The 22,773-nt window shown below is 40.7% G+C and overlaps 2 pseudogenes across 2 annotated transcripts in view; both read right to left on the reverse strand.

The window, feature by feature from the left end:
- LOC310824150 (cytochrome P450 3A27-like) overlaps positions 1–22,773 on the reverse strand; it is a 143,580-nt pseudogene that overhangs the window by 66,551 nt on the left and 54,256 nt on the right. The window lies entirely within an intron of this gene.
- Positions 17,170–21,200, reverse strand: LOC310823679 (cytochrome P450 3A27-like; annotated as a pseudogene). The gene is made up of 5 exons: positions 21,098–21,200; positions 20,901–20,975; positions 20,564–20,724; positions 17,585–17,804; positions 17,170–17,381 (listed from the first exon to the last, which is right to left on the reverse strand). The product of its transcript is annotated as a cytochrome P450 3A27-like (transcript).

Raw genomic sequence — 22,773 nt, forward strand, 5'->3', positions numbered from 1 at the left:
TCCCTCCATCATGTCATCAGTCCAATGAGTCTCTTGCAGGCACACAATGTCCTCTTTACATGCGGCCAACACCGTCTCCAGCTTGCCCATTGACCTGAGACCATTAGCATTGATTGTAACTATAGAGACCGTAGCCATCAACAATTGCCAAAGTAAGATCATGTGCATCATCTCCGTCCACCGCCATGCCTCTTCCCCTTCCCTTTCCCTACATTCTCCACTGTGTTACTCCATGGCTTAGCCCTTACCCTCTCCACTTCAACAATACTTACATCGTCCTCACCCTCTTGTCTCTTCCGCTTGTCGTCCATCGCCCGGTCTCCTGCCGCATCCCCCCTCTCATCTGTCCCAGGTTCCACCGCTTTCGCCTCTCCAACCCTTGGAAGCCCCTCCGGAGCTACTCCCAAATCCACACCTTCGCCTCTCACATCGCCCTCCACACCATCCAGCTGCCCATCTCTGCCTGCCGCATCCAGGCTAGCACCAAGAATCTCCTTGTCCCCCAGCGATCCAGTCAGCGGCTGCGATCCAGCTACCTCTTCCTCCCCCTGGGTCTCCTCCACGATCAGCTCGCATTCCTCCCCGCCCTCCTCCAACTCCTCCTCGACCTCCTCGCTGTCCTCCTCGTCTTCTCTCTCTCCATCTCCCTCCACCTCCATCTCGCTCTCCGTCTTCTCCTCGCCCTCTCCTCTCCGTCTTACTCCAGCACCGTCCTCCCTCCTCTCATGGCACTCCCTGGCGTAGTGCCCCTGCCCGTGACATTTGTAGCAAACGAATTCAGGACAGTCTCTAAGAACGTGACCGGGCCTGATACACAGTCTGCATACTCTTTCCTATTTATCGTGGATCACCCTGAAGTGCTCCACTCCTTCAAGGGTTATAAACTTCGTCGAGTAGGGCAACGACCTCACCGTCTCCGTGAATTTTACCTTTAGAAACCTTGTTCCGTCTGCAATGTCGGTTCCCGGCCACATCCTTCTCTTTATGGGGGATGCCGCTGACACCCCCCACTCCTTCAGCCTCTCCACTATGACTCCATCATTCATATAGACTGGCAGGTTTAAAAAGGAGACCACCATCTCGTCCACGACCAAATCCTTCGCCAAAATGTTTGCCTCCTTTATCTTAAATCCATCCAGCAGCTTCTCCTTCCCTCTCATCAACTTCAGGGTCACCTCATACTTCTGGTCTCCCTTGAATCGACACCCCTCCACGTTCCCACACACCACCGTTATTCCTCTTAATAGCTCCATCATCGAAATCTTCTGTTTCCCCTGGATCTCCACCGCCACCGTGAGCTTTTTCTCGTACTTTTTCTCTTCAATTCCCGTTTGCCTATTATCCTTTCTCATAGTCGGTTCAATCACGCCGGTCGACGCCATGTTCTCCATTTTCCAATCTCCGATCCCCGAACAGTACAAGGCTGTCGGGGAACTCACTTAAACTTAGAAAAAAACAAGTAAATAAAGATTTCACTATCCTAAACGCTCTCTCTAGCTTCTCTCTTCTCTCTCACTCTCCTCCACTCACACTCACTCCAAACACTGTGATTGGCAATTGCTCTCAGCTGTGTTCAGGGTGGTATGGCCGTAAGCGAAGGAACCAGCCCTCTGCACTGTATATAAAGTCAAGGAAAGGAGACGCCCGCCACTTGACAACACAAACAATACTGCAGTTGATACGCAGAAGGCAGGGAGTTATCTGGGGGGAAAAAAACACCAAAACTGCAATTAACATTGCTTTACCACTCCACAGCTCATAGTTCATAGTTGTCAGTCTAGAATCGAGCTCAAGAGAAGGCTGAGTGAGTCACCAATTCTTAGCAGGTGGTTTTGGAGCAAACTGTATAAACTGTTCAAAACAGCAATATGAAACTGGAGCTGTGTTCACACTACAGCACTGTTCAAACTACAGTGGTGATACAATAGTACACCCTACTGGTCGAAATAAGGAAAAGCTAACTGCACCGGGTATTCCCAGGCGGTCTCCCATCCAAGTACTAACCCGGCCCGACCCTGCTTAGCTTCCGAGATCGGGCGTGTTTTTTTTTTTTTTAATCTTTTTATTATCAAAAATACATTTACAAAGCATATTTTACATTATTTACAGCAGGTGTTCAATACATCTAACATGGACATGACATAAGCACACTACATTAAACGTGACGGACATAACACACACAGAACATTTGTGAAATTGTACTCAACCCCCAAAACAAATCAAAGAACTCAAAAAAAAAGTGCCCAATGCTACACATTAAAACCTAAATCCCCAGATCCGGTTACTGCTATTAGCGTGCTGTTTTTTACAAAGTATTTTTCAAAATCCACCCTCCCAAAAGTGTACACTAATCTAATATTCTTTTTTAAAAATGATACAAACAGACCCCACACCCTCATAACTCTCCCTTCATAGTGCGCTATATTCCTCCTACATATAATTGCATATCTTAAATTGCTCATGATTATATTTACCAAATTAATATTAACATTTTTCTTTATTCCACATATTCCAAATAACAATATTTTCTTCCATTTCATTTCATTTTCAATTTTCACCCCACAGTGTACATTCAACAGATTTCTCACATTCACAAACAGTACAGACAACATTGAGCATTCAAAAAATAAGTGATCAAAATGTTCATCATCCCTTTTGCAGACATCACATTTCCTACATACATTCTTATCTATTTGGTGCAAAACAACATTTGTGAAAACCCTATTGTGCCTAATTTTAAAATCATTGTGCTCACATTCAATACTATTATATTTTACATTCAAATTTCCCCATACTTTGACATTCAACCCCTCAAAAACCTTTTCCCACACCTTTTCTGACGCTGGCCTCTCCATCCCATCACCCAGTAAATCCATGTATATACATTTAGTTGTGACATTTTCAAATTTAACCCTAAAACCCTTCCTCTCTACACTCAACTCTACCATCCTGTTTGATTCACCTACCTCTCCCTGTCCTAACATTAATATTTTCCACCCATTACTAATGCTGTCCCTAATTCTCTTGTACATTCCTATAATAACCTGCTTTCTTACATCCTTATCTACTCTTCTTATTCCCTGTATGATTTCCTGTTCTGATTTGAAATTGTTATTGCTTTTGGATATTAAATGTTTGACCTGTTTTATTCCTGCTTTTTCAAAATGTTTATTTACCAGAATTGCATTGTTATGAGTTATTTTTGTGTTGTGAAAGATTGGTTGATTTAACACCTCCCCCTTGTCCACACACTCATACTTTACATGTTTTAAATATTTCCCCCACGCTTCAAAAACCTCCTTATAAAAATCTGATACTCCCTCACACCTTGGTTTGTTAAAAACCATAAAAAGACCATTCACACCACATCCACCACACCTGTGCAAGTAATCCTCAAAAAAACCCATCCAACAATACTCATCCCTACTATATAAATATTTTTTAATCGTTTTAACCCTCAAAGCCCTTTTTTTCACCTCTACATCTATCAATTTTAACCCTCCATCCTTAAACCCATTCATTAATACCTTGTGCCTAATTTTTGCCTGCTTCCCATCCCACAAAAAACTATTAATGGCCCTATTTAACTCATTCACAACCCACAACGGCAGCTCTAGTGCACTCAACATGTGATTCACCCGTGATAAAATTAAACAATTTACTACTATAACCCTGCCCCTCAACTTTAACCTCATTTTCCATAAATTCAAATTCTGCTTTACCTTATTCACTACCCCTGCCCATGTAACATCTCTTGCTTCCTTTTCATTCTCACCTACATTCACTCCTAACACTTTTATCATTCCTTTCGCAACTTTCATTGGTACCTCAAATTCCCTCATATCTACATTCCCTACACACATAACTTTTTTTAACATGGTGGCTAATGGTTCTGCTGTTATGCTGTATAATAAAGATGATAATGGACACCCCTGCCTAACTGATCTTTCTAAACTAAAACTATCTGTCACTACCCCATTGCACTTCACCCTACTCTTTGCGCTACTATACAATAATCTAATCCAATTCACTAATCTATTTCCAAACCCAAATCTCTCTAATGTCCTAAACATAAACTCATGTTCTACTCTATCAAATGCCTTGTTGAAGTCTACACTCAAAACTATACCTCCCTCTTCCTTCATATGCCTCACTACATCCCTGACTGACCCTATCGTATCTGCTATATCTCTCCCTGGAATACTGTATGCTTGTGTTGATGAGACTATGGACCCTACTACTGACTTAATTCTATTTGCTAATACTTTTGCTAATATTTTGTAATCCGTATTTAATAAGCTAATCCCTCTGTAATTCCCTAACTGCAACTTGCTACCCTTATTCTTATATAATATTGTAATTAAACCTGTTGACATTGTTTCACTAACCTTCCCTATCCTTTCCATTTCCCTATATACCTTTAACAAAATTGGACTAAATAACTCGCTAAAACATTTATAAAACTCACCTGGCAGGCCATCAGAGCCTGGGCTTTTGTTGTTAGATAGACTTCTGATGGCCGCATTCACTTCAAATTCTGACAACTCACTCTCACACACTCCCCTATCACTATCTGATAACCTATGCTCAACTGTCCCTAATACCTCATCTACACTATCTTTATCTACACTACCTTTCTTAAATAAATCGCTATAAAACCCCTGTACTGTTTCCAATATCCCTACATAATCATTCACTATCTCTCCTCTTTCATTCTCTATTTCTTCTATATAACTCCTACACTGTGTCCGTTTCTCTAACCCCAAAAAAAAAGATGTGCATTTTTCCCCTTCCACCGCATATTGTGCCCTACTCCTAACTATTGCTCCTTTACATTTTTCTTTTTCATGTGCTTCTAATTCCCCTTTGATACCTATATATTCTACTATGTTTCTATTCGGATTCCTTTCTATTTGTCTTAGTTCTTCAGCCATTCTTTCTCTCAATACCCATTCTTTTCTCTTTCTTGCTTGATTCCTTTTCCTACAATACCTCATACTTTTCACTTGCTTTTTTACACATTCCCACCATTCACACACATCCTCCTCATACTTTTCACACATACTTTGCTCCACAACACACTTCATCACCATCTCTCTATACTCCTTTTCTGCTAACACACTCGCATTCAAACACCACACTCCCCCCCCTTTCCCTTTCTGCCTGTTTCCTAATTGAAATGTGATTGCTGCATGATCGCTATATCCTGTAAATGTGTACTGTATATTAGTTATTTCTTTTGTGATTTCTTGAAAAGCTAAAACTAAATCTATCCTACTCTGTTTCAAAACCCCATTAACTATCTGCCTCCTTGAAAATTCCCTTTTACTCGCATTTCCCTCCCTCCATACATCTATCAAATTCCTAACCTCAATCATTTCTAATAAGCCCCTCCTCCCTGAATCCTGCCTAAAACTATCTACCCTATATGTATCTAACTTGGTGCAACATACATTGAAATCCCCCACCAGAATACAATTACCCTTACAGTGCACACCCAGTGAAACCAAAAAAACTCTCTCTTTTCAATCTCCCTATTTGGTGCATACACATTTATCAATCTATACTTTACATTATTGACATCAAACTCTACACCTAGCACTCTCCCTTTCCCATCATTCAAAACCTCTGTTATATTTTGCACCACATTTTCTTTTACAAATATTGCAACCCCACATGATTTCCCCAATCCACAATTTACAAACAACAAACCCCTCCATTTTCCCTTGACTTCTGTGATTTTTTCTGTTGACCACTTCGTTTCTTGTATTAACAAAATGTCTGTTGTAAATCTTGCCAGGACTTCCTCTACTTTCTCCATGTCATTCAAACCATTGACATTAAGTGAGGCAATCGTGACCATCATAAACAAGTGAATTAAAGTGTATGTCATTTTCAACATCATCTTTTCTTTTTTCCTTTCCTCCTTTCTTTGATTTTCTGCCAGCTGGCCATTTTGTTCGGTTGTCCTACAAATGCCCTCTTTCTCATTCCCTTTCCCATCAACATTTCCTCCTCAGACCCACTGTCACTCTTCTCCTCCTCAGTTACCATTAACACCATCGAGTCAGACATTTGGGGTGGGGGAGTTTTAGGTATTCCACCTCGCCAGCTAGCCGTTTCGTCTAGCGTGGGTGTATGGGTCGCCTCTCTAGACTCCATAGCTGCTTTCTTTCCTTCATTCGGGCGCACAGTTCTCGGAGGCAAAGGCTCCCATAGTTTAAGAGGAGACTTAGGGCAAAACATCCTAAAAAAACAACAACAGTCACTGCAACATAGGTCTGGCAGAGCATTACCAGAGAAGATACCCAGCGTCTGGTTGGGTCAATGGGTCACAGACTTTTGCACTTTTGCATACAAAGGATTGGGGACCAAATACTAAACATGAGTGCTTAATTTAGACATTTGATAATGCAAAAGAAGGAAAAATGCTTGGGCACCAAAATGGCTAGAGCCAGCCCTGATTAACAGAACCTTTATCGAGCGCACAACATCACATTAATGCCCATAGGAAGAATGAGAATAGAGTATCAACAAAATAACCAATTTAACACAATTTAAAACAACATACATCTGTAAGTTTTAACCATACGTTAACGTGCGTCAAGGACAACGCGGGAGAATGATGCCCGTGATGGGCCTAGCCCAAAACTCAAAGAATATCTCGCTGTCCCTCTCCTTAAATATCATTCCCAACAAAGGACAAGGTGTGAGATACATTACAATAGCAAAGGAATTGACAAATGGTGAAAGCTGAAAAATCTGAAACATAGTCAAAACCTTAGACTTGCCAAAATCAAGCACTGATGAGCTCAGCAATTGCAAATGGCTGAGGCTTCACTGCAAGATGCAAACCACTAGTTATTCTTAAAAAGGATAGTCAGGTTACAGTTTGCTAAGAAGTACCTAAAAAGCCTGCAGAGGTGTGGAAAAAAGTCTTGTGGACAGATAAGATGAATATTATCAGAGTGATTGCAAGAGGAAAGTTTGGAGAAAAAAGGATCTGCCCAAGGTTTACAGCATACCATCTCATCTGTGAAACATGGTGGAGGGGATGCTATGGTTTGGGCATGTATAGCTGCCACTAGAACTTGCTAACTTATCATAATTGATGATGTTACTGCTGACAGCAGCAGCAGAATGTATTCTGAAGTGTACAGAAATATCTTGTCTGGTCGAGTAAAAGCAATGCTTCCAAATTCATTGGATGGCGCTTCATCATACAGTAAGACAATGACCCAAAACATACTGCCATTGGAGCTAGGGAGATTTTCAGGGCGAAAAAGTGGAAAGTTCTTGACTGGCCATGTCAATGTTTGGATTTAAATCCTATTGAACATGCATTTCATTTTCTGATGGTAAGATTTTGGGCAAAAAGACCTCAAAAACTGAAGATGGCTGGCCTGGCAGAATATCACCAGAGAAGATACCCAGCACCTGGTGGGGTCAATGGGTCCCAGACGGTTATTGCATACAAAGTATTGTCGATCAAATACTAAATATGAGTGCATAATTTCGAGCATGTATACCAATACTAGACAAAAGAAAAGAAAACAATCGAGCTAAAGCAAACTATGTTCTGACAGGGTTTGACTCATCTAATACGACATCAGATCTGGATAGGTTCCTTGATTTCCTCTGAAAGGTGACATAGGCATGAAAACATGTACACAACATCAAGAAGAAACCATTGATTAAAGCCAAATCAATTGACAGAGGCATGGCAGAAAATGTGTGTTGTCTCTTTAAAAGAAATGTTAAAAATCTCTTTGCTTTCCCTGAATGAAACAAAGCACAGGTGTTTAAAAGGCCAGCCCCACCCCTGATTACAATGATCCACACATGGAGACAGCCAAAGCAACATAGATCAATAAGACATCGCACATGTCACACCAGAATGTGTGTTGGCAAGTGTGTGCCCTTATAGCCAGGATCCACTCTCTGGTCACATCTCCCTGATGTTGGTTATGAAGAACTTTATCAAACGTTTGGATTTGAAATTAAACAATTACTACAAGGTTAAAGTAGAGATTCTCAGCTTTTATTTGATGGTATTTGTATACACATTGGTTTCACCATTTAGAAATTACCCCACTTTTTATGCATAATCCTTCTATTTCAGTGTACCCAAAAGTAACGGGACAGACTTATCAAATGTCCAAATGAAGCAGTCATGTTTAGTATTTAGTGGACAATCCACTAGTATTTAGTGGACAATAACTGCCTGAAGTCTGCAACCCACTAACCCCACCAGACGCTGGGCATCTTCTTTGGTGATGCTCTGCTAGGCCTGTACTGCAGCCATCTTTAGTTGTTGTTTGTTTTGAGGTCTTTTTGCCTAAATTCTTATCATTAGGGAAATGTAATGCATGTTCAATTGAATTTTAATCTGAAGATTGACTTGGCCAATCAAGATCTTTCCACTAGTTGCTATGGCAGTGTTTTGGGTCATTGTTTTATTGTATGGTGTGGCTCCATCCAATGCATTTGGAGGCATTTGCTTGCACTCAAGCAGACAAGATGTTTCTGTGCACTTCAGAATACATTCTGCTGCTGCCGTCAGCAGGTACAATCATCAATTAAGACAAGTTAGCAAGTTCTAATGGCAACTATACATGCCCACACCTAACACCCCCTGCACCATGTTTCACAGATGAGGTGGTATGCTGTAAATCTTGGGCAGATCCTTTTTTCTCCAAACTTTTGTCACTCTAGTCCATGATAATATTCATCTTATCTGTCCACAATACCTTTTACGAGACCTCTGCAGGCTTTTTAGGTACTCTTTTTTTAGCAAACTGTGACCATCCTTTTTGATGATAACTAGTGGTTTTTGATGATAAATGTGTCTTCCTCTTAGTTATAAACAAACCAGAATTAAATGCATAGGTCTATGTATGGATGGATGGATGGATGTTCTCATTGGAACAGCTGGAAGACTTTCTCTGCATCCCCGAAAAAACACATGTACGCAAGCACGCACAAACACACACACACACGCACGCACGCACGCACACACACACACACACACACACACAGGCATGTTTAAGTTATGCGTAGCCCATGTTTATTAGTTGACTTAGTTGTGGGGTTAGTTTAGATACAGTGCACGATGCAACAAACAGGTACAATATCAGCACACCTCAGCATTACTACACCCACGTGCTACCACAGGGAACTGGTACCCGCATAGTTAGATATGGTGCTAGTCCCACACCAGAGAGAACTGGTATGTTCCAATTCATTATACGAGGTAACTAGCTAGTAAATTATTAATTACTAGAAAGTGCTCAGTAGTCCTAGGGCTACAAACACAAGCTGACCAACCCTCCTGCAAACAGGGTGCTAATATTTCTCAATATTACCTTGTCAAAGCTCGCCAAGGTTCTCAGCTGTCCGGAAACAACAAGTAACTTAGTTAGCCGTCCGTCCCAAGTGCTAGCTGTAGCCTACACATGTGACCTTGCAAGTTCTAATAATAACCTGAGGAATTATCGTCGAGCTGGGGTCCAACAATAACAAAGAATTGAGAGCTCACAGGTTAGCTTGCTAGCTCAGAGAGTTAACAGGTGCTCAGAAGATGAAAATCGTCGTTGAGCTGAACCGTAGGATTCTATCAGAGACAATCTAACGCCCCGTGAGAATCATAGGCTGAGGTGTAGCCAGCTACAACAACACAACTACAGTACACTTTTCAACCTAATGCCTCATGAGAATCATAGGCTGAGGTGTAGCCAGCTACAACAACACAACTACAGTACACTTTTCAACCTAACGCCCCGTGAGAATCATAGGCTGAGGTGTACCCAGCTACAACAACACAACTACAGTACACTTCAGACAGTCAGAGAGTGAAGAGTGGAAAGGATGAAATGGTGCGCTTGTAGCATCCCTTTATTGGGACAGGTGATAGGCGTTGCTATCACTTGCAAGTGTGTACGAGGTGTGATTCTGTGAATCAAGATGTAAATACAGTGCTCTCTGAAAGTATTCAGACCCCTTCACTTTTTCCACATTTTGTGATGTTACAGCCTTTTTCCTCATCAACCTACACACAATACCCCATAATGACAAAGCAAAAACAGGTTTTTAGAAATTGTTGCTAATTTATTCAAAATAAAAAACTGAAATATCACCTTTACATAAGTATTCAGACCCTTTACTCAGTTCTTTGTTGAAGCACCTTTGTCATTATTGCGTATTGTGTGTAGATTAATGAGGAAAAAAAATAATTTCATCTATTTTTGAATAAGGCTGTAACATAACATAATACGGAAAAAGTGAAGGGGTCTGAATACTTTCAGAATGCACTGTATGTGCCTGTTATAGTCCCATTGTGTGATTGGTGTGTGTACTGTTTTCTGGCACAGGCCTTAACTGATCCAACAAGTTCACCAATCATCAATGGTGTGATATGAAGTTGATGGATTTTAATGTTACATGCTACACCAGTGCGTGTGTAAAGTGTTGACATTGCGTGGCTGCTGCAGCAGCAACGCAAAATGATTCTTGGAGTGCTTGGAAATGGTATCAATGCTTTTTGGACGCTTAAAAACATATTCAATTAGTTTCATAGTATGGTAAAGTAATAGAAACATAGATTATAGAAATACATACAATAGTGGTACCTGTATGAAAAACAAAGTGATTGTCCTCGTTTATATTTGGAGATAGAGGACAAACCCCAACTCTAACATATTCAGACTTGACAAGGCTCTCAACATAAAACAATGTACAGAATCCATAAATTAGAAGTTCCTTGCAGAAACAGACTGGGAGGCTATTTCTTCTGCATCCACACGTGCAACTGGTCACGTTTCTGGTGTAAGAGTAAATACTGCCATCTAGGGTTTAGAGATGGTTAACAGGAAATGGATACATTATTTTACGGATGTACTTTAGGCCTACGTTTGAGTAATTTAGCAGAAGCTCTTATCCAGAGCGACTTAAAATAAATAGCTACATTCATCTTCAGCTACATACATCACGGTCATCACAAGTAAGACTTTCTATAATAATAAATGCCACAAGCAGTCACAGTGGTAGAGAAAGGAAGTCAATTTAATTTAATGTTCAACTTAATTTATTGAACTTAAGACAACTATATAAATTGATTTGCTATGTATCCCTAAATAGCGGCCAATTGTGTTGAGGTTTCCAGGCTAACGGTGTCGGCATGTGCAGTCCCCTGTCTTATCTCTGCACCCCCACACGCTCTCAGCCAGGGCCACATCAACAAGGCTTTTGAGAGAAAGACTCGTCCCCTGGTTTGCCTGATTGTGTACCAGCTGAGCCATCAGAGGAGTCGCTTTCAACGAGAACATGAGGGTTGGGGCATATCTGGAGCCATCGTTCATCTGAAATTAAAAAAGTAACATCAGAGGGGAGTGCAAGGTGAGACAAGAATTGGACAAATTCAACTGAGAGTTGAAGGTCATGGACTAAATGCAACAGTAAAACTAGCAACAATCACCTTCATCTACTTAGTCTATAGGTTCTCTACCATCTCTCTAATCGTCACTATGCTCACCTTCTTCAATGTCTCCCTCTCCTGTTCTAGCTTCTCTTTTTCCAGACTCTGTTTCGCTCTTTCTTCAGCCACCATCACCAGGGCCTCTCTCCTCTTGATGGCCTCTATCTCTTTCTCCATCTGTTTCTTATCCTTTTTAAATGTCTCCTTCTCCTTCCACATCTTTTGATTTTCATCCACTCCTTCTTTATCATTTGCAACTCTGCTCCGACCTTCTCTGTCTTTCTAAGCATCTCCATTGAGGTCTCCTTTTCCTCCTCTAGCGTCTCCTTTTCCTGGCTCAGTTTAAGTCTTTCTTCGGCCTCCATCACCAGGGCCTCTCTCCTCTTGACTGCCTCCATTTCTTTTTCCATCTGTTTCTTGGCCTTGAGAAATGTCTCCTTCTCCTTCCACATCCCGAGCATTTCTTGCTCCACCTTCTGCCCGTCTCTTTTGATTTTCATCCACTCCTTCTTTATCATTTGCAACTCTGCTCCGACCTTCTCTGTCTTTCTAAGCATCTCCTTTGAGGTCTCCATCTCCTGCTCTTCCTTCTCTTTTTCCTTGCTCAGCTTAAGTCTTTCTTCGGCCTCCATCACCAGGGCCTCTCTCCTCTTGACTGCCACCATATTTTTCTCCATCTCTTTCTCCATCTGTTTCTTGGCCTTGAGAAATGTCTCCTTCTCCTTCCACATCATGAGCATTTCTTGCTCCACCTTCTGTCAGTCTCTTTGGATTTTCACACTCTCCTTCCTCATCATATTTAACTCTGCCTCTGCCTTCTCAGCCTTTCTAAGTATCTCCTTTGAGGACTCCTTCTCTTTCTCAATCTCCATCATGAGGATCTTGATCCCACTGTCCATCTCCTCCCTCTCCCTATTGAACTCATTCCTGTCCTCCTGCAGTCTTTCTGCCTTTCTGGCCAGGATCTCCTCCTCCCTCTGCCTAACTTTTTGGTCCCTTCTCTTTTGTTTCTCATATTCCTCTATCTTTTTCTCAAACTCTGCCTTCTCTGTCTTAATCCTCTCATGCTCCTTCCTAATATCCTCAATACTCATATATATTTTCACCTCCATTGTTTTTATGCACCTACAGTAGATAGAACACAAACAAAAATGATTGAAATAATCTCCACACACCCATACTATAATGCAACAGGAATGTCAGAAAGATTCTCCAAATGAGAAAGGGATAACAATCTTTGAGTTTGCCCTTCTGAATCAGTCAACAAATACCAGTACACCGATTGGCAGCAAAGAAATGTTATTATCTATAATGTGCGTTCGGCTGGCGTCATAATGGGTTTGGAATGACTATCATGGTAATTCACTGGCTAACAACTCTTATCAGCGTTCGATGCAATGGTTCGAAGTGACTTGGTCCTGTCAGAGGCCTATGTTAGAGTCAGCAAAAGCTTCCAGTGTGGGTTGGCTGGCTATGTTTGTTGACACGCCTTGAAATATAGCCTACAATTGTGGTCAACAGGTCAAATATCAGTGGCCATATAATGGGCACATTTTATTAACTGGAATCGGCCTGGTACAGGTAGGAGCCTATAGGCAAAGAAGCAGAAAACCTCCGCAAAATTAAAATAGCCCTAATTCAATTCATGCATTTAGGTCTCTAATAATAATAAAAAATATATTTGATTTGGAATGTGTTTTTCATTTGTAGCCGACAATTTCAAAGCCTGTGCAGTTGAGTGCAATAGACACACAAACAAAAACACAAACAAAACACTAACAACAACAAGAGGACAGGACCTAAAGGAAGGCCTTTCTAAAGATGTGAGTTTTTAGGCATATAGAAATATCCAACGCTGAATTCGACTTAATGGGAATATCATCTCCTAGTGACAGATATCTCTCAGTGACATTTTTACGCGTCCCTTGTCCAAATGCTGTAAAGGTAGTCGGCCTATGCCGTCTCAAGTATTTACAAATACAAGTGTTATAAAACTATACTATATGTCAACTATACTACATCTCTGGCCTACATTAGCCTACCTCAGTCAGTAGGCTGTGTATAAGCGCCGAATCTTCCGGTTATAATCTCTTTATATCTCACTCTGGTAATACTGATTGCACAGGTTCAGGTTGCGTCTTAGCTCGTTATGCCACTAAACTAAAAGTTCAAGAACTTTGTGTATTATTGCAGAACATTCTCAATTCTGTGTACATATCAACGTCATAATGATACCAATAGCAACGCATTTTGGGTGGAATCCTCACTCCAAATCCGCGCGCGTAAATCTTGCATTCATGTCAATGGGAAATTGATTCGATTTTCACGCGGATCTCGAGTTAGGATTCCACTGCAATACACATTTAAGTTTAAGTTCATTTGAATTTATAGTGCATTTTACCCACAATATACGGCTTACACAAAAGTAGCCTACAAGACAAATACAACATTTGAAAAAACATATTGCATAGAATCAAATTTGGGGATATACAGGGTTTTTTTCTTTATAAAGTACATTACAAACATAAAGTCTCATAAAGTACATTACAAATACGAAACAATTATTAGTCCTATTTTTTATTAGTAATAATAATAAGTATTTTATATTTAATACAAAATAGATTAAATGGTGAAATTGGTGTGTATAAATATATAAAACTTGACTCATAATTCGTATAGTGCTGTTTTTGGAGTAATTACTAATTACTAGTAATTACTAGTGTGTGCGGACTGCGCTCTCTGTCCCGTCTTTCTGCTGTGGGGCAGCGGAGCACTCTGCCCCATCGTTGCGAGGGGAACAACGTGAGCGTGATTGGCGTAAGCAGGGAAAACCTCACGCAAATTATATTGGGTATGAATTCTGCCTAGCAACAGGTGGCGAAAAACTATTAAACGCTAATGTCGTTAACGTGGTCTGACATGACAGGAAATAATCACAAAGCAATTCAGTTCATCTACTGTACGTCTATCGCTAATGCTAGCTAGCTAAAGTTTTCACAATGAATCGTGTAGATTATTTGTTGACCATGCGGTTTAGTACATTGCCTTTGGAAGAGAAGTTGGAGATAAAACGTTTAGGGCCAACAGGAATGGTTTGACAAAAAGAGATGGCTAACCGCTACCACCTCGAAACATGCGCTGTTCTGTTTCCCATGTATGATTTTTGGTGGAGACTATTTGGGCATCGGCTGGATTCAAAGACATTATACATCTGTCAGAACAGAACAGACACCAGCGACTGAACGGCCTTGACATGCTTTCCATTGAAAATGCATTGATTCAGGGACAGATGGATTTCAACAGTAAAGTCATCGAGAGGTTTGCTGAAGCAACGAACCGCCGCGCTACTTTCCTATTCAAGTGAGCAGGTCTGTTTGGACATGTATGACAAATGGACAATGCGCCGTTCACTGTAGACTATATTGCTTTTGTTTTGTAGTCATTTTAAACGTTATACTGGCTGTGATATAAAGTGGAGGACTAAATGTTACGTATAGGCATAATATCTAGACAGTTGATGGGCACACTTGTTACTTGTCGCTTTCAGAACCCTGGACTGGGCTCCGGCTGTATATTCATATAGTTCCGTTAATTAGCCTAGCCTACTTTCCGTGAGTTAATGTGACTTTTGTAGTGTGTTATAGCCTCTGCACTGATGCTATTTATTTCACATTTAAAATAATACAATTGATAAAACCTGATTAAACTTTCCTACAAGTTAACGATGTGCCGAATGCTTGTATTTTGATTAAACATGCAAGTTATTGAAGACACGTGTCTGTCTCATCTTTTTACTTTGTTGCAGTATAGGCGTTGTGTGTCTTGCTGAAGCGTATGAAGTGTATTCAGTTATGGGGTTTACTGTACATACTTTTTCTCTGCACTGTTCCTGCTGCAGAGGATGCGTAAACGATTTTCCCATGTTGTTTTTTGGTTGTGGTCTGTGTTTATACATTTAGGCTATTAGTTGTATCCTACTTTTCAGTTTTACAAGTCAAATCTTATGACAGATGAGATGGCACTTCAACCGATAAAATGCAGGTACATTTTGACTACTGCTGCACTACGATACCCATAGATAGACCCAATACATTGGTAACTGCACTACTTATACAGCTCATATACTGCTTATACTGTTCATACTGCATTCTATATTTATTCTGCTTATAATGTTACTGTTAATACATATATTGCTTATACTGCACTACTTATACTGCTCATATACTGCTTATACTGCTCATATACTGCTTATACTGCACTACTTATACTGCTCATATATTGCTTATACTGCTCATATACCGCTTATACTGCACTACTTATACTGCTCATATACTGCTTATACTGCACTACTTATACTGCTCATTTATTGCTTATACTGCTCTACCTGTATATATTGTTCACATTGCACATTGCACGCTTTTTTGCACTTCTGGTTAGACGCTAACTGCATTTCGTTATCTTTGTACTTGTACTCTGCACAATGACAATAAAGTTGAATCTAATCTAACACCTATTTATTGGCATGTTTTGATGGCATGTTGTTCATTCTCATGTTATGATTTAGTTTGTGATTATACACACGTTTTTAGCGTGATGATAGAGACCCACTACCAGACAAGTACAAAACATACACAAGTCACATGCAAATCCCTGCACTGCAGACGACAGACAACAACTGTCTCTGTACAACTAGTCCTGGACCTCCACTAATAGACAGATACAAAGAGAGCAGCATACAGTAGCAGCAGAGCCCAGAGGCGAGGCGAGGCAAGGCAAGGCAAGGCAAGTTTATTTATATAGCACATTTCATACACAGGCAATTCAAAGTGCTTTACGTAAAATAGATAAAAAGGAAAGAGCATGAAAAAAAATTTAGAATAAAAACGCATAAAAGACAGAAAAAAAGAAAAAAAGTCACAGTGCATTTTAGGGTCACAGTGCAATTATTAGCGCCAATTTAGTTTCAATTTAAGGCAAAAGCGAAGCCCTTTTTTTTTTAAGCCCATTTTTGAAAGTAGCCAGTGTTGGGGCTGATCCTAAATCTATGTGTAACATAATAACTGAGAGACCTGCAGCAGGGCAGGTCCTCATCACTGGCTGTCTGCTTTGAGCTGGTTGTCGTTGGACTCCTGGCAGCGGAACAGGTCCATCTCAATGGGGATCTGGTGAGAGTTGACACACAGTTAAAGTATGAAGGAACGAGTAAAACAGATGTCAGCGTTACACTATGAATGTTACCTAATACAGTGTCACTGTTACGTTCGGGTAGCATTGCACTATAAATTCAAATAAACTCAAACTCCTGGACAACCTCTCTTGGGTCGACATACATTAAAATGGCCCTATGAAGTCTCGAGGGAGTTTTGCAGAAATACAAATAGCTTTTTTTTAAATCTCACACTTCCATCATTTAGTAGGTAGCCTATACTGAGGATGATTGGCGCCTAGTACTGAAAAATGCAATCTGGGAAATTAAATGGGGAGTACATACTCATGCAGTACGCAAGTACAGAATTGTAGTATGGGGGTTCAAACCCGGGTCTCCCATGTGGAAGACACAAACGCTACTATTAAGCCAAGAGGACATCCTCAAGGTCTGAGGGCGACACTTCAGTTTACATGTCTCAGGCAGGGCTACCTCATCATGCGAGTGTGATTCCAAAATCACCTCTGCTACATATAGAAACGCAACAAAGTCATAGGTACAAAATTATATTTACAATCATTGTATCATTATTTTGTCTCACATCTGTCTCTTTACAGACGGTGAAGTTGAACCTCTGTAGAATCTCCACCATCGCCAGTTTCATCAATACCAGAGCGAATCGCACGGATACAGTTCCGTGGGCCCAACCCGAACAGCATGTAGGTGTATGGGTCGATGCTCTCCTTGTTCTCCTTACTGAACCTACACACGGAGAGTTCAGAGGAGGAGGGGTTAAAGAACATATCAATTAAATCACAGTAATATGATGGTTATACATGGTTGAAGAAACCTGTTTGTGTTTGGTCGTCGCATTTAGGTTTGTTTTATGGTTGTTTGTGGAACACTGCTCTTATCGTTGCTGTTGTGATTGATATTGTGGTTGTGGTTAAGATGTGGCCCATTACCTCTCTGGTTTGAACTCCTCTGGGTCTTCCCACACATCGGGGTCACGGTGCAAGGTCCAGATGGGTATCATGACAACCATACCCTTGGGGATGGTGATGCCGCTGATCTCAACAGATTTCTTGGCGACTCTTTCAAGTCGATGGGGTACAACCTGAGAGACTCGTTGATCACGCTGTCTAGATAGTCCATCTGCATCAGAGCCTCGTACTGGATAGGAGCCTGCACAGGGATATTACACTCACATGAGCACTAGTGATTGGTCGTTCACGTAGCCGAAACCCAGAACTAACAATTTTTCGTTGCAAATCTGAAGAGCTGTTAGTTTTTTGTGTTCTTTTTTTGGGAAATGAACACAGTACTGTACTTATTCTAATCTGCATAGCCTAATTTCATGACACCCGCATACAGAACGCCATTACTTTCAATGTACGTGTGTAATAGTGTCTTGCTTTTTTGTTATACATGAATAAACAAAAAAATCGCTAAATAATGTTATCTTGATAGTTGAACAATGTAAATGATAGATGTACACAAGGATCAATCAGAAGTCAAAATGCCACTAAACTGGGCTGCTTTTAGTGGATTGACTGCTTGGAATACTGAATGTGCTACAGTCTATTATTTCCTATCACAGTCGACAGACTACAAGAAAACTGTCAGGTGGTTCAAATGTGAATAACTTGGTATCCATTCCATTAACTGTGGCCGGGCAGCACCGAACAGCCCAGAGAACATTACCATGGTGCTTTTGAATATTAGGTCCCTATCTGGCAAAACCTTTATTGATCTTATCTCAGAGCGAAAGCTGCACTGTAATGTTTTTATCTGAAACCTGGCTAAACATGAATGCATGTCAGTCTATTAGAAGTGGGGAAAAATATATTTTCACTCTATTATTTATCTAGCCATGTCGCTGAGCAGATGAGAATTTCATGATGAATATGAATATGAATAGTACACCATCAACAGCTTCCTCCTGTGATAATGATTTAGCAACCAGCTTCAACACCAAACTAAGGGCAACTATCGACTCTGTAGCACCAGTCAAACTGAAAAAGGCTGTGGCCAAATTTAAAAGAATTTGCAGAAAGTCTGAGCGGACAAAAACTGCAGGTCCACCTTGATATTCTTCGAGAGCATCTTTCTGCTTTTAATAAGGCAATAAAAAAACGCCAAGACAGACGGGATCATTTCTCAAAATTGATAATGAATCATAACAACTCAAACAGTGCTCTTTTCAACGATTGACAGCCTTATAAATCCCGCCCACAAGACACCTGGTGATCTGCTCTCCACCTACAAATGTGAGGAATTTGCAACATACTTCTGAGATAAGAGAACCAATATTAGGTGAGGAGGATCACTCAGGCAAGACCTGAAGATGTGTTTGATGACTTGTTACCCCACCTTCCACCACATGGAAGCACTATGAACTCTTTTGCAGTGGTCATACAGAAATGCTCAGCAAAGTGGGGGTCTGTTCATCTGCACCTAAAACTACCATGGTGAAACCCCTCCTGAAGAAAAGTAACTTAGACTCTTCAGTCCTTAGCGATTTTAGGCCAATCTCCAACCTTCCCTTTTTAAGCAAAAAAATAATAATTCTTGAAAAAAAGGTGTTCAAACTGTTAAATAATCTCCTTCTTCCCAACTGTACCTTTGACATGTTCCAATCTGGCTTTTGTGCCGATCATAGCACTGAGATAGCACTATGTTGTTAAGTTATTAACTAGGTTCTTAATGACCTTAGAATTAATTAATTAATGCTGATGCCAAAATGCTCTTTGTCCTTGTCCTGGTCAAACTGTCTGCACACTTAAAGACACTACTTACAGTAATACTAAGCACCAGGCAAAAAAACAAGGTGTTACCATTGACTCAGATCTTAATTTTGAAACCCATATCAAGAATGTGACTAAAACATATTTGTATCACTTAAAGAAGAGTAAGTAAGTTTGCCGGAAATCTGCCATCGTGGAGAAATTCTGTCTGAAGTTGTCCAAACAACAACATCCTCCCTAATAATAATATATCCCCCCGAAATGAACTTGCAGTGTTGGACATTAGCTGTTGTGTTTCTACATGCGCACACGATTGGGAGAGGCAGCCACCAGAGAAAGGTCAGTCTACTCCCCTAGAACACCCCTGGCACTCACAACATGTTTATATGCAAACCGAATGTCAGGTAGGACACTGCATTTTAAAAAGCGTCTTTTCCGAACCAAAACAGCGTTCGTAAATGAAATATTTATTCATAAGGGATTTATTATAAGGGATCTTGTTCCCTGATCGCTACCGATTAAAGATAGTCATTACAACCGTTAGGAAGCTTTTAGAAAGCTTGAATATTACATGGACCTTTACAGAACACAGCTGTAAAGGTGCAACCTTTCCTCTCGCAGGCTGACACTGAGAGACGAATGCATGCTTGTATTACTAGCAGCCTTGATTACTGTAACACTCTCCTGTCTGGTCGACCAAAGAAAGCTATTGGCAAATGATACAGAATGCAGCAGCACGAGTCAGATGGAGAGCACATATCACACAAGTCTCTGCACTGATTACCTGTTAGTTTTATAATTTATTTTAAGATAATTGTATTAGTTTAGAAATCACTCTATGGTCATGCACACCACTGCATGTCAGACATGCTTTTAAGGTATATACCCTGTAGATCCCTCAGGTTCTCAGGTACTAGCCTTTTAACTATTCTGAAGATTCCAACAACACCTATCTACTTCCTGTTTCAAATGAATAATACTGGGCAGAAGTCTGCACAGGGATGCTACAGACACATTAGCACACTGTAAAATACTGTCACCTATCTAACCGTCTGTTCCAAAGCAATAGTAATAGATACTGTAGGAGTCTGCAGTGCACAGGGGTTACACACTCATCAGTACCCTCTAAAATACTGTCACTATCATATTTCCTGTTCCACATGAATAGTACTATATAGGAGTCTGCAGAGGGGTTACCTTGTTGGGAAACACAGTGTGTATCTCCTCCTGCAGCTTGGTCATGATGTGAGGGTTGGTTGCCAGATTGTAGGCCAGGAAGGACAGAGAGCTACTGGTGGTCTCATAGCCAGCAAAGATGAACATCATTGCCTGGGACAAGATCTCATGGTCACTCAATCCTATGATGATGGGAGAAATGGGGTGGTAGGTGTGTTTGTAGGTATAGGTGTTTGAGGCAGGTACTGTATGTGTGTGTGTTAGATGCTAGTATACAGTGTGTGTGTGTGTGTGTGTGTGTGTGTGTGTGTGTGTGTGTGTGTGTGTGTGTGTGTGTGTGTGTGTTTAAGGCAGGCACCTTTACTCTGCTCCTCTCCCTTTGAGTTGCTGTCTTTCTGCGAGTCTATCATCAGCTGCAGGAAATCTACCCGACTCTGGAAGCAGGCTTACGTCAGATCAAAATCACATGAGAACTACCAGATGCTACCAAATCTCTACAATTGTATTACACAATACTGGCTGAAGATCGTATATTTGATCAGATATATTTACATATCTTCCTGGTGCTAGCCACGCGATTGGACTTGATCTTCTGAAAGACAGCGTAGAAGAAATCTGTGACCGAGGCAGGGAATAGGGATACCTCCTTGTTTGCCATAACAGGACCCATGAAGGGGAAGAATGCTGGACGGACAGGAAATGCCACGGTTACAAACAGGAACAGGAAATACCATGATACGTGACTCCAATCCTATTCAATGCACAGCCCTGTCCAGAAACAACTCCTAGGCTCTATCCCTAGACACTTCTGTATCCAATCCACTCAGATCTCCAAGTGTCCAGCATTTAGGAACTAGAGGTTGGTTCTGGACAGGGCCCATGTGTTTGTCAAATGAGTAGAGCGCAAACCATTGGCAGTGTGGTTTATGTCAGTCTAATCAATGAAATCAATAGCTTCATTTATTGAGCACAAAATGATTTAGACTGAAAGCTATATGGGGGCAGTTGTACCGACTGTGAGGAACAGTGGGCTGAAGATGTCAAACTTGAGCATTTTCTTGATGTTGGTCACAAAGGGGTCAGAGGGGTTGTGGAGGGAGTCGATGTCGACACTGAATGAAGTGCTGACGACCTTATCCATACTGTATGGTCCAAAGAACCTGGAACACAACCACACAATCTTTGACCACCAGAACCACAACCACAAAATTAAAGGGGGAGTTCACTGAAATTACAAATTCACCTTATCTTCTCGGAGAGAAATCCTCACTCTTTTAGTTCAATGGGCTCTTCGTTATCGGCCGTCTTCTTCAGATTGCTGACCAAATTACCAGAGTGCTGCTTCATGATCCCGAACATCTGAGTTGGGAAGGATACATGGAAAAATATGATGATTGATACATGGATTAATATGTGCAAAACATGGGTTAATATCATGTTTGAAACAGGAATTATTTTAATGTTTATATAGCCTGAGAATATACATTCATACAGGATACATTATGTATATAGTCAAGGAATAAGTGACTCCAAAGATGAACTATTATTCTATACTCTGTCATCTGACCACTGAACTTATCTAAGATAAGATTAAATATACTTTTTTGTCCCGGATGGAAATTTGTCTTGGACAATTAAAGTTGCTGCTTCACACAACAACAAACAACAATGAATACACACTATACACATAGTACAAATCACATAAACACACACACACACACGTCAGAGTTGTTAGTCATTCATTTATTTGTGTTGTTGGAATGAATAAAAGAAGGAGAGGAGAGATGGGACTGTACCTCTTTGATCCGCCCACTGGTGAAGGAGGGAGACAGGACACTGCGGATCCGTCTCCATGTATCATCCTCAGCGATAAACACGGCGTCATACAGAGGCCCGTTGAGATAGAAATTCTCGAAAAATAACAATGATTATATACTGCAAAATTAACCGAATATTAATAATGCTATAATAACAATGATATTATCTATTTAATAAGTCCTTATGTTTTTTTCCCCATACAACAACTTCAATTTAGCGTATTACCCTCCTGTTAGTGAAAAGGGAGTAGCATTCCTTGATGAGGATGGTTTTGATCATGGCTGTGTCCATGATACACAGGACGGGCTGACGGCCATCATAGATCCTACAGACCAGCAAAAACAAAGATAGTTAGATATACACTCACCCAACACTTTATTAGGAACACTATACTAATACTGGGTAGAGCCTCC

Source organism: Argentina silus (assembly GCF_951799395.1).
Source record: "Argentina silus genome assembly, chromosome: Y".
NCBI lineage: Eukaryota > Metazoa > Chordata > Actinopteri > Argentiniformes > Argentinidae > Argentina > Argentina silus.